Source organism: Cavia porcellus, unplaced genomic scaffold, assembly GCF_034190915.1.
Source record: "Cavia porcellus strain 051 isolate PalLab524CR breed Dunkin Hartley unplaced genomic scaffold, mCavPor4.1 scaffold_8, whole genome shotgun sequence".
Classification (NCBI taxonomy): domain Eukaryota; kingdom Metazoa; phylum Chordata; class Mammalia; order Rodentia; family Caviidae; genus Cavia; species Cavia porcellus.
In genome coordinates, this window is record NW_026947491.1 from 24,429,150 (window position 1) to 24,442,691 (window position 13,542).

General features: G+C 34.9%; 1 protein-coding gene across 15 annotated transcripts in view; it reads left to right on the forward strand.

Annotated features, from left to right (window-relative positions):
* The window catches only part of Ccdc91 (coiled-coil domain containing 91), a 388,627-nt gene that overhangs the window by 48,739 nt on the left and 326,346 nt on the right, over window positions 1-13,542 (forward strand). For 2 of the 15 annotated variants that reach the window (XM_013149334.3, XM_013149337.3), the window contains exon 2: window positions 6,746-6,845. The exons of 11 other annotated variants lie outside the window; for them this stretch is intronic. The gene's annotated coding sequence lies outside the window, so the exon portion shown is untranslated. Of the gene's footprint in view, window positions 1-6,745; window positions 6,884-13,542 lie in introns of those variants that run through there. 2 more of the 15 variants (XM_063254472.1, XM_063254475.1) reach the window with 2 other exon arrangements.

A 13,542-nucleotide genomic window follows, 5' to 3' on the forward strand; every position in this document is an offset into this window, starting at 1 on the left:
ATTAGGTAGACATATGTACTACATAATTATAATGTACATTAAAGGAAATTGAAGATTTATCAGTGGAATTTATTTGTATTTCTCATAGTGTAAATGATTAGAATTACATGAAAATTAAAGAAAATAATTCAAATGTATTTCACTAATAACTATAGTATAGAGGTAGACAGATTAAAGGAGATAGGTAAAATAATGTTATTCAAAGATATAAGGTCCTAATCTAGATGTATGTATAGTGTTACTTTATTTGGAAACATAGTTTTTGAATATGTGATTGTGTAAAGGATCTTGAAATGGAAAGATTATCCTAGAGATCTAGACTAAATGGATTCTAAGTATCACCACAAGTATGATCATAGTAGGGGGCAATGGAAAGACATTTGAAGATAATTAGCTTTGAAGATTAGAGTTGCTTGGACTGACATGGTTGCACATCAACATAGAGCAAGCAAACAGCTGCTAAAAGAGCTTAGGGATTGATTGTCTTCTGGAGGTTCTGATGGGGTACAGCCTTGCCAATTTATTGATTTCAAGCTGTTTGGACTCCCACTCCCTACATTGTAAGAGATTTCTGTTGTGTTCAATAGGAAGGTTTTGGTAATTTTTTACTGAACATGCAGGAAATTTATGTTTTTATCCTCACTGAAAAGAATAAATCATAGATCAGGAATGGACCCCACACACGAACTTTGTACTCATTTATCATGATCTGAATATACTCACAGATGGATTCTTCCCCCCTCCTGTTTTTCAGTTATTATCATTACTCTCTCTTTGGGGTCAATAAGCCTTTGGGGTCAGCCCCTCAGATGAGCCTTGTTTTGCCAATCAGTTCTTTATTTCCTGTACCAGTCCCTTTTTTGTAAAATTCATCAAAATTAATGATTATTTTGTCAGTTTGTTCCTTATGAGATGTTATATTAGCAGATTTCCAGAGTGCAGAATGTTTCTTCTATGTTAAGAGAATAAGCACTTAGTATATATTAAATTCTCAGTAAGTAAAAATTCCAGTTATTTTTCACTTACATGTACAAAAACTTACCAGTTTTTAAGAATCATTGCAGTATCTAGTGGCTTCACTGACTATATTTCATTCTTTACTTTGAATGTAATGACATATCTCTGATCAGTCTTTTAACTAATGTTGTGTGTCTAGTTCAGGTGAGTATCTGAATTGGTACTGATGATGTCTATTTAATTCTACCCAGATTTATTCACTTATATTTTGTCTTTTGATTATAATACTTTTTGTCTTGATCAGTTATCATATTTTATGCTAGCTTAGGTTGCTGACTAGAGTTTTTTCATATTTCTGTGAGTTTTTAGTATCTGAAGCAAAAAGGAAAATATGAGAAATGTTTAGAATAGGATAGCTCAAAGTTTATGAATTCATCAGTATTCTTGATCCCTTAACTATATTTAGGTCATTTTAAGTACTTTTAGAATAAAATATGGACAAGTCTCTCCCTCCTTCCAGTTCTTGCGGAGTACTTTATTGGGTTGTGTGGCGCATAAAATGACAGGCTTCAAAGATGGGCTCCATTCTCATGGGTGATGGATAGTTCATTAGAGAAAATCAGTCAACTATAATACAAATTCAAAGGGAACAATTATGTAATTGGGAAAAATGTAATGGTTCAGAGAAATCAATCTAGGTAGCTGTTATGCTTTTGGCTAAAGTAGGGGGTGAAGAAGGAAAATAATGGTCATAAAATTCATGCAAGTGATGAAAGTGTAAAGCATGGCTATTAGGCTACATTAGGTCACACTTTCTTTGGGTCAGTTATAAGGTGAGCTTTTAAAAAAATATCTGCCACATGGGACTATCTTGCTTACTAATGTCATATAAAGAAGAGGCTTTTTAGTTTCTAGATATTTCTATCTTTCTGGAACAACCATACACATTGTGTGTGTGTGTGTGTGTGTGTGTGTGTGTGTGTGTGTGTGTGTGTGCATGTGTGGCATAAGCCAGATGACTAAGAAGGATGTTTAAAATTTTGTAAAACCCTGTCTCTTGAGTTTGCCTGCCAATTGTTTCTACCTGTCATCACCTTCTCTTTAGTTTGGTGTAGAAGAATGAGCATCAACTAATCAGATGATCTTGTAGAAATGAGACATGAGTGTAAAGAGATGACGTGAACTAAGTAGTTATGAAATGTGAGTTGATTCTCAAATTTATTTCAGAATAGTCTTATATTTACATAAAATTTTAATATAGAAGAGTTCTTACATACCCTATGCCCAATTTCCTGTATTAACACATCCCATTTCTATGAGGCAGTATTCATATGTAATTATTAAAGTCCACATTTTATTAAGATTATTTTAGTTTTTACCTGCTGTCTTTTTTATGTTCCAGAATACCATCCATGATACCAGTTGGGTTTTTCCTTGGCATGGTAGAGAAGCAAGAGCAAAAAAAAGGACCAGAAAAAAAAAAAAGAAAAGAAAAACAGGCCTTTCTTGTGGTCATGGGAGGGCTGAAGAAGAGTGTAAAGATCTTCTGAGACAAAGAAGCTGCTGCTGCATTTTATTAGGTTTAATAGGGAGTGGAGGTTTGATGGGAGAGGGCAGAATGATGAATTGACAGCTGATTGAGGGGATGCTGGCACATACGGTCCACCATATATTGTGAACAAATGATGAAAAAATGGAAAAGAAAAGCATCGTTGCATACAAATAAGAAACAACTGATGATGGATGCGACAAACCAAGAAACATGCATGAATGATTTATACAGATTGGAGAGATAAGAAAAAGATACACAGTGTAACAGATAAACACCTTATAATATTAGAGTGTACTCATATATTTGGTCCATTTGAATTATAGTAAATCTTACAGTTTTTACATTTTTAAGTATAAATAGACTAGTTGGAACTTTTTTGTAGGTCAATTAACAGAGGTCTCTTGTAATAGGAATCAAAAGAAATAAAACCTTTTACATCTATGGAAAGCAAAGATAATTATTAAAGTAAATGCAGCTATTAGTAAGTCATAAAAATTAATCACAAATTGGAGCTCTTTTATATAGTTGTAGGAATCTGTGGAGGAGCTTAGTCCATGAGAGATTTGCAAAAAGAGAAAAGGTACCTGAGCATGGATTAAGCCTTTAGAACCTGTCTCCTTGTGGAGAGGAAGGAGAGGTTGGAGTGGGCACCACGTTTAAAGGTGGTTGGGTCAGGTAGAGTGGCAGTGATGTGTGAGTGGAAGGTGACACTAGGCAGGAGTGGGCACTGGATGGCAGAGATTGGGAGGCTAGTAATGGCAGTGGAGAGATGAGAGAAAGGAAAAGTGGGGTGAGCAAAAGCAGAGAGGTGGCTCATTGACAGGGGAGCTTAAACTGGGGGCCATCTTCAGGTGCCACTCACTCCATCAATCTAAGTCATGGCACCAAAAACTTTAAGTTTTCCTCGGTGTGGTGAGAAGCAAGAGCAGAAAAAGAAAAAAAGGGCTTTGTTGTGGGCACAGGAGGGCTGAAGATAAGTGCAAGAGTCAACCAAGACAAAGAAGCCGCAGGCTTTTATTAAGTATGTTAGGGCGTGGAATTTGAAGGGGTGGGCAGAGTGACAAATTGACAGCTAATTGGAGGAATGATAGCACCTGCTTTTAAAGCAGGATGTTCAATTTTGGCCTGGAAGAAGAACATGGAAGGTAGCATAAAGGGGACTCGCTCTTGTCTTTAGGGTGCAGTGCCATGTGGGATAGGTGCCATGCTGAGCCTGGTAGAGCTTCACAAGACTGGAACCATTAATACTGTATTAAGTGTAGTGAAATTTCCTTATGCTCCACTTGACTGTGAGAAGTTTCTTAAACTTTTCTTTTTTAATGACTAACAATTTTGAGTATTTGTCAGGTATTGTATAGGTTTTCTCCTTCATTGGGATTTGTCTTTTTTTTTTATGATTAGACTGGAGTTTTGGGTTTTGGGGCAGAAAACTGTAGATACAGTTCCATTTTTACCACATGTTAAATGCTTGTGGAACTGCATTATCTGATCGAGATACTATTTGTTAGGTTTCTCAGCTGTGACAATATTATTGTTTCCTTCTTTTCTATACTCTAAATAGTGGGACTGGGTGTGGTGGTGCATGCATATAATCCTAGCACTTGAGTGGCTGAGGCAAGAGGATTGATTACCAGAAGTTCAAAGCCAGGCTGAATTACTTAGTTCGACCCTGTCTCAAAAAACAAAACAAAACAAAACAAAAACAAAAAATAAGTAAATAATGGAGAATTATATTACACTTCCTTTTTATGTGTGAGATGTTTGTCTAAAGGTCTCTAAATATGTGTTACATCCTTATGGACTTATGGATATTTACACTATGAATTTTAATCCATTGTCGCTTTCTTGGTCAGATTACTTTAACTGATGTGCTCTCTTACAGTTTACTGTTACTGACATGCTCCCATTATGTTGTGGAGTGAGTATGTGTGTGTGTATATATGTGTGTGGTGCATCTAACTGAGATCCACAGGATGCTCATCCTGAGTATTTCTCACTGAAGTCCTAGAATCATCCAGTTTTTCAGGAAGTTATGGTTCTGTTCTTTGGAGAATGAAATTAGAATATGAAATTAGAAACAAAGTTCTGGGTGCTAGGATGCCTTTGCTTTCAGGTTCTCAGCTCACAAGGAATGAAATGTACCTATGTATATACAAACATTTATAAGTATTTTTCTATATTTACATTAAAAATGACTTCATACTGTTTCCTGTATCTCTACTCTGTAATGGCATGAGTAATTCTAGCTTAATCTGAACCTGTCCTTCCAACAAGTAAGAAATCTAGCTCCCATTGTTTTTCCATTCATTTAACTAATTGTTCACTGTCAGTATATATGTATAGTCATTTTAGGAATTATTTATGAGTATAATGCTTCTGTACATTTCCTTTTGCTTTTTGTGTGTTGCGCTGTGTGTCCATTTCCAAAGTTACTTTGTTCTTCTTCCCTTTGTCAACTCTTTCCGTGAGAATATTTCATAGATTTGTTAGTTCTCTTATGTATTCCACATTATATCTTGGTTCAGCCTTCTAAAACATTCATAGATTAAAGTTCAGCCTATGGTATAGTGTTCTGTGGACTTTAACAAATAACAGACTTGTATATTCACCATTACATATCTTACAGAATAGTTTCATTTCCTTAAAGTATTTCCTTATGCCTACCTATTCAATCCTCTCATCTTTATCCCAAGGAGCCCCTGATATGCTTATCCTCTTTACAATTTTGTCTTTTTTAAAGGATGTCTTATAACTGTAATATACTTGTCAAATGCATAATTGTAATCATAAGCCTTTTCAGGGTTGGGTGGTTTCACTTAGCTCTGTGCATTTAAAATTCATTTATTTTGGTAGCTTGATGGTTAATTATGATCCCTTAAAAATATTCTGCTGTGGATGTACCACAGTTTATTTATTCTTTTACATTGAAGAGTTCCTTTTTCCAAGTTTTTATTATAAAGAATGTAATGCTACTATAATTGTTCTCCTGCAAGTTTTTGTGTGGCTATCTAATTGTTAAGGTCTTTAGACTATATTTGTTCTTCTATTTGTAGTAAATTTTTAAGTAGAAAATTTATGAGTCTGGTTCTAAATTGAGAGATGCTTTTCTTACATCTTTGGATTTAGTTTAGATAGCTTAGAATAGTAGTCATATCAAATAGATTTTTTTTTTTTTGTCTTTTTACTTTTTATCGGTACCAGGGATCGAACTCACGACTGCCTGCTTGCAAGGCAGGCGCTTATGCTGCTGAGCTAAATCCCCAGCCCCAATATTTCAGATTTGATTATGATAGTGGGTATTTTCTTTAAATGTTAAGTAAGTAAAAACCTTGGTATGGGTACCTTGTGTGGGTAGACATTATACAGTGACAGAATGGTAACTAGATTCAGTAGTGCTAAAGAGAATACAGATATTTCTTGTTCAACAATCTACGTGTTTAATGACTGTTCTGATTTATCACCAATGTGCGCTTATGACCTACTTTTATTTTTGGTAGTTATCTGCATCTTGTTTATAAAACCTCATGTTCTTTTTTTTAGTACACTTTGTTTATATAGAACTGTAATTTTGGCTGATTGTGCTCTGTAGTATTATAGTTTTATGTTGTTATTGATCACAATAGTGCATGTGGGCATTATGCAAAGAAAAGCAAAGTCATCAGGTTGTTGTTTCTCTTGACCGTTTCTTTGTTATGAATACTGTAAAGTACATGCTAGATGCACTACCTCATTTAGCGACCAGCTCAGTTCACTGTAAGCGAAGAACATCTGTGCCCATTTGGGCTTCAGTGATTCAGCAAAGATCCCAGGGTTTAAGAAACAAAGCAATTTTTTACTACAGTTCAACCATAGTCTTAATTTTACTATTGTTTATAAATAATATAAATATGTATACAATGTCTACATTGTATGTGTAGAAGGGTGAACAAAACACAGGAAGAAAATAGGCATTGCCATTGGCTGTCTACAAAAAAGAAATCTCAGTTGTCTGCTAAAAATCATTGAGCAAATAATGATTTATTAAGTAGAGTATGTCGGCTAGATGCTAAATATATGATGATATCCAAGACATGATATTTGATGAGTAGTATATGCTTTGGTTGCACCTGAAATATCCTTCCTGCAGTTTTATGCATACTTATCAGTGGGGCTTTTGGAAGGTGATTGGTTTATTAGAGCTCTGACTTCGTGAAAGAAGTTTTTCATTAATGAATTTATCATTTGATGTCCTTATAGGGAGTACTAAAAACTTAACAAGTGGAGCCTTGTTGAAGAGGGTGGGTCATGAGGGTGTGACCTGGAAGACCGTATCTGGTCCTGGCTTGTTATTCTCCAGGTATTTGCCCCTTCTCTCTGCTTTCTGGCTGCAGTTGGGTGAGTAGCTTTCCCCCACCATGTCCTTTTCACTGTGTTGCTCTCAATGGACCCAAATAACCATGGACTGAAATCTCCAAAACCATAAGCCCAAAGTAAACCTTCCTTTCTTTAAGTTGACTTTCTCAAGTATTTTGGTATATAAATGGGAAGCTGAATGACACTGTATAAAAATCTTTGGCATAAAGTAAATCAGGGGGATACAGTAAGGACTCTTAAAATAGATTCATATATATAAGAATATAAGAAAATTCAGTTTAAGAGGATCAGAATGGAATATTTTAAAATGTATTGAAATATATATGGGTATCTGGCTATCCATTTTGGGGGAATCAACACAATATACAAAAATATTCTATGTATACAATATTTTGTATATTCTTTATACAACACAAAAAATAAATTCCACATGAAATCTTTAATAAAAATTAGATGCCAGGTATAGGGGATTGCATGTAAATTCTTGTGAGGGAGGCCTCAGAATCACTGGTGTAAGTCTATAAGCTATAAATAAAAAATATATATTTGTATGAAACAATTTTTGAATAAAAATGTACAATACAAATAAAAGGTTTGATAAAATACATGTTCAAAATAGAGACAGACAGACTTGTGTCCATTGTATGTTATAACTGCTTAGATACTAACAAGAAAACAACAATATAGGAAAATTAGAAAAAGATATGAAGATACAAATCCAAATGTCCAATAACATAGGAAAACATGTTCAAACTCTGGTAGAGGAGAACAGGTTAAAGCGAGAAAGGGAGAGGAAGAAAGAATAAAGAGAGAAGAGGGATAAATAATACTGTTCTGGCAGGAACCCAAAGAATACAGTTATTTTTATACTGTACTTTGCTCATAGAAATGTGAACCAGAAGAGCCTTTTTGGGAACTCACCTGACACCATCCTTTAATTAAAGACATATACACAAATTGACCTGGGGATACCGTTCCTTGGAATGCTGCCAGTAGCATCCTGCTCCACAGGTAACGGTCTCCATACAAGCATTCATTTGCAGTGGCAAAAATCCTGGAAGCACTACGTCTGTGGATAGGGCGATGGTTGATAAAGATGTGTTTGTTATTTATCCATAGAATACAATCATAATAGCCATTAAAAAGAAGGAATTTGATTTGGGATTTCTATGGCAATATTATTAAAGGAGAAAAAAATAAAAAACACATGACACTGAAAACCAGGTAGCTTTGGTATCACCCTATATGTAGGAATGTATGTGAGCACATACATTTGTGAATGATTATATGAGAACAGAGTATGGCTAGATGCAGATTAGGTTACTGTCCTGGAGCTGAATGGTGGAGCTATCCTGTGGGAGGAACGGTAGAAAGGAATGTTCACAGTGTAAAAAGGTCAGTTCTGATGGTATGGGCTTATTAGGTTTTAAAATTAATATTTATGTGTTTGTATATATGTTAAAAGATTCTTTAAAAATTGCATTGCGGTGTTATTAAAAAATATAGATCCTTTGGAAAATAACTCAGCAAACTATCAAGCAGTGTTTTGGGCCAGTTGTTCTGTATCTGTAAGCTTATATTAATGCTGTAACCCTAAGAAAAAGTCAGTATCATTATGGTATGATATATATAATCTTTAAAAATAGAAAATAGTTAAATTACATTGTTCATGGAATATTATATAGGTATGTAAATAATTAGAAATGACTGTTATGAAAATTACTTTTTTTCAGAACAGAACAATATAAGCAACATTGTGTTTAACAAGACAACCTGAAATAACAGTAGCTACCATAGTGTCTTTTTCCTTGAAATATTTGAGTATACCTTCATACACTTTAGTATCAAACATAATAAGACAGTGTAAAACCATTATAGAGAATGAAAGTATTTCAGGGTATTCAGAACCAACTAACATAAAGCGAACAATGATTACTATATTATGTCCTTGTCCATAAAAATTTTGTTTATACTATCACATATAATAAAATCCAATAAGATATAACATGAAAAAAACCAATCGCAGCAAAACAAAAGCTTGGTGGGATTTCAAAACAAGATGAAATTAAATCAGCACCAGCTTTTATGATGTCTTGTTCTCTTCAAAATAGCTTTTCATACCATCACCGACAATAAAATCAAACAACCCAGAATAAAACCATTCCAACTAATGAATGAAAACATTATAAGGCTTCAAAGCAATGTAATAGGGAATCATAATTACCACATACTTTTATGTATTCTTACCATATCTTACCCTAGGGAAACTATTCGGTATTTATATATGTCAATTTGATTTATTTCATTTATGAGTATGGTCTCAAGCTGTGCCCATTTATTTATAAATATCTCAATGTGATCATTCTTTATAGGTGAGTAGTACTCCATTGTATAAAAATACAACAACTTTTTTATCCATTCCTCAGTTGATAGATACTCAGGTTGTTTCCAATATCTGGCTATTACACATTGTGCTGCTGTAAACATAGGTGCACATACATCACTGTGGTATGATGTTTTCAGTTCTTCTTGGAATATGCCTAGAAGTGGAATAGCTGGAACAAATGAGACTTCCAATCCCAGTTTTTTGAGAAATCTCCAGACAGACCTCCACAATGGTTGCATCAGTCTACACTCCCACCAACAGTGCAGGAGAATTCCTTTTTCCCCACAGCCTCTCCAACATTTGTTGATGGTAGTTTTCTTGATCCTGGCCATTCTTTCAGGAGTAACATGAAATCTCAGTGTGGTTTTAATTTACATTTCTCTAATGAGGAATAATGATAGTGAACATTTTTTCATGCATTTATTTGCTATAGGTATTTCTTCATCTGAGAATTGTGTATTCATCTCAGATGCCCATTTTTGGATTGGGTCTTTGAATTTTGGGCATCTGATTTTTTTTTAATTCTTTATACGTTTTAGACAGAAATTCTTTGTCTGAGGGACAGTTCACTAAGATTATTTCCCAGTTTGTTGATTTTCTTTTCACTGTGCTAGAGATTTCTTTTGATGTGCAGAAACTTTTTAATAAAAGTGATCACAGTTATTGATTCTGGGAAGTATTTCCCGTGTGGTTTGAATCCTTTTCATGAATTCTTTACCTACCCCTATGTCTTCAAGATTTTTACCTAATTTGTCTACCAACAGATTTAGTGTTTCTGTTTTAATATTCAGATGCTTGATCCACTTAGATTTTAGTGTAGTACATGGTGATAGGCATGGGTCTAGTCTTAGTTTTCGGTGTATGGAGAGCCAATTTTTTCAACACCATTTATTAAAGAGACTGTCTTTCTTCCAGTGAACATGTTTGGCCCCTTTATCAAAGATAAAGTGGTTGAGTGTGTTTGTAGTTGTGGTTGTATCTTCTAATGTAATCCATTGATCTTTGGTTCTGCTTTTATTCCAGTACCATATTGATTTTACTCAGTTGCTTTGTAGTATAACTTCAAGTCAGGGATTGTGATGCCTCCTGCCTTGACTTTGCTGCTTAGAAGTGTCTTTTGCTATTCTAGGTTTCTTCTGGTTCCAGATGAATTTTAGGAGTGATTTCTTTAGATCGATTAGGTATGCTAACGGTATTTTTATTGGGATTGCTTTGAATCTGCATAATAGTTTTGGGAGAATGACCATTTTCACAATATTTATTCTTCCTATCCATGAGCAAGGGATGTCTTTTCCATTTTCTGAGATACTTTTCAACATCTTTTTTCAGTGTATTATAATTTTCCCTATATAGATCTTTCACTTCTTTCATGAGAATAATTCCTAAATATTTCATTTTTTGGTTGCTAGTGTGAAGGGTGTGGCTTCTCTTATTTCTCTCTCTGTGATTTTGTTGTTAGTATATAGAAATGCTCTTGATTTTTGAGTATTGATTTTGTATCCCAGCTACATTGCTGAATTTATTTATTATATATAGGAGTTTTTCAATGGAGTTTTGGGGTCTTCTATGTAGAGTATCATGTCATCTGCAAATAATGATCATTTAACTTCCTCTTTTCCTGTCTTTACCTTTTTTATTTCTCTCTCTTATCTATTTCCTCTGGCTAGCATTTCCAGTACTATATTAAATGGGAGCAGTGATGGGGCACATCCTTGTCTTGTGTCTGATATTAAAGTAAAAGCCTTCAGTTTTTGGCCATTTAATATGATGCTGGCTGTTGGTTTTCTCATAGATGACCTTTATCATATTCAGGTAAAGGCCATCTATTCCAATTTTCTGTAAGGTTCTTATCATGAATGTGTGTTTGATCTTATCAAAAGCTTTTTCTGCATCTATAGAAATGATCATGTGATTCTTACTTTTAGCTTTATTGATATGGTGGATTACATTTTTTGATTTACTTATGTTGAAGAATCCTTGTATGCCTGGGATAAATCCCACTTGGTCATGGTGTGTAATTTTCTTGATGATTTGCTGCATCCTATTTGCCAATATTTTACTGAAAATTTTTGCATGCATGTTCATTAGGGAGATTGGCCTGTAGTTCTTTTTTTTAGTTGGGTCTTTCTCAGGTCTTGATTTTAGAGTAATATTTGCTTCCAGTAATGACTTAGGAAGAATTGCTTCCTTTTTGATTTCATTGAAGAGTTTGAGGAGTGTCGACATTAAATTATCTTTGTATTTCTTGTAGAATTCCACAGTGAATCTGTCTGGGCCTGGGTTCTTCTTTGTATATAAGGGTTTAATTATATTTTAAATTTCATTAATAGAAATTGGATTATTCAGTAGTTTTACATCAGCTTGACCCAGCTTTAGTACTTCATATGTTTCTAGGAATTTGTTCTTCTTCTATTTCTACTGTGTTATCAAACGTATGAGAGTGTTACAGTTAGGGGTTGTTCACAGAGAACAATTAGAATCAGGACATAGAGTTTGCAATATTATTTTTCTAATGATCACCGGGAATTAACACAAGAAAATGCAGAAAATCTATCCGCAACACCAGAGTCATGGAATATAGTCAAGGGCCTAAATCTCACAGCAATGTCCCACATGAGTCCAGAGAAAAACCTAGAGCTCATAACAATGCCTCCCATGAGTCCAACTGGAGATCCAGAGTCCACAAGAAGGACTCACACCAGTCTTTTTTACGGATCCATGCTGGGAGTGCCCAAAGATCAGCAGTGGAAGCCAGAAAGTCCATGCCAGCAGGGTGAAGAAGCTGTGCTGGTGGGATGAGGGTTCTATACTGGAGCTGAGAAGTCACACTCAGAACAAAGACCATGGCTATCCTGAAAGGCACCATAGCCATCCTCAGCGACATGGAGGCCCCGGAGCTCCTCCTCTGACAAGCACAGTCGGGTAATGCCAGGAAACTAGTGTGAAGAGTTCATCCTGGAGACCACGTGGCACACGTCTTCCTCTCCAGAGCCAGGAAGCAATGCTCAAAGTGAGGACCAAAGCTTGTCCAGAAGAACCAATGCCTCAAAAAGCAACTCGTGGGAGAACTCACAATGTCTCAACACAACAATGTATTAAGACCTCAATACCTCAACACCCCCCCTTTTCTCTACCTATTTATCCTGGCAACTTTCCTCAGGTGGAGCATCTTTGCTCAATGCCATGCTGATGTAATCCAGCTGGTGTTAAGTTGACTGTCAGTTCTTAATCCATAACAGATTGTTTTCTTAGTCTCTATTGCATTAATTTTTGCTCTGATTTTTACAATATCCTCCCTTCTTATGGCTTTGGGCTTGACTTTTTTTTTTTCTAGATATTTGAGGTGTAGCATTAGGTTATCTATTTGTATTCATTCTGTTTTCCTGATGTGGGAATTTGGTGCAATAAATTTTCCTTGGAGGACAGCTTTCATAGCATACCACAGATTCTATTCTGGTAAGTTGTATTTGTATTTTCGTTTGCTTGTAGGTATTGTTTAATTTCTTTAATTTTCCCTGTTATCCACTGATTACTCAAGAGTGTGTTATTCAGTTTCCATGTGTTTGTGGGAATTTTGCACTATCTTTTTATCATTAATTTCTAATTTCATAGCACTATGATCCGATAACATGCAAGTGATAATTTCAACTCTTTTGCATTTATTTATATATGTTCTGTGAGCTAGTATATGGTCTATTCTACAGAGTGATCCCATGTACTGCTGAAAAGAATGCGTATTCTGATGTTGTTGGATAGAACACTGTATATGTTTATCAAGTCTATTTGTTCACAGATGTGATTCAGTTCTGTTATTTCTTTGCTGATTTTCTGTCTGGTTGATCTGTTCGTTGGTGTCAAGGGTTTGTTAAGGTCTCCTGTTATAATTGTGTTATTGCTAATTTGGTTTTTCATTTCTATTAATACCTGCTTGTATAACTGGGTGCTGTGGAACTTGGTGCATATATTTTTAAGATTGTTATCTCTTTTTTTTGAAGTTTTCCTCTAACCAGTATGTAATTACCTTCTTTTTCTCTTCTGATCATTCTTGGTTTTAAGTTCACATTGTCTGCAAACAGAATAGTTAACTCTGCTTTTTTTGAGTTCCTGTTTCATGAAGTATTGTTTCCCGTCCTTTGACTTTCAGTCTGTGAGTATCATTTTGGGTTAGAGGGGTTTCCTGTAGACAGCATATGGTTGGATGTTGTTTCTTGATCCATTCTGCCAATCTGTTTCTTTTAATTGTTGAATTGAGAGCATTTACATTAATGGTTGTAACTGTTATATATTGGTTAAT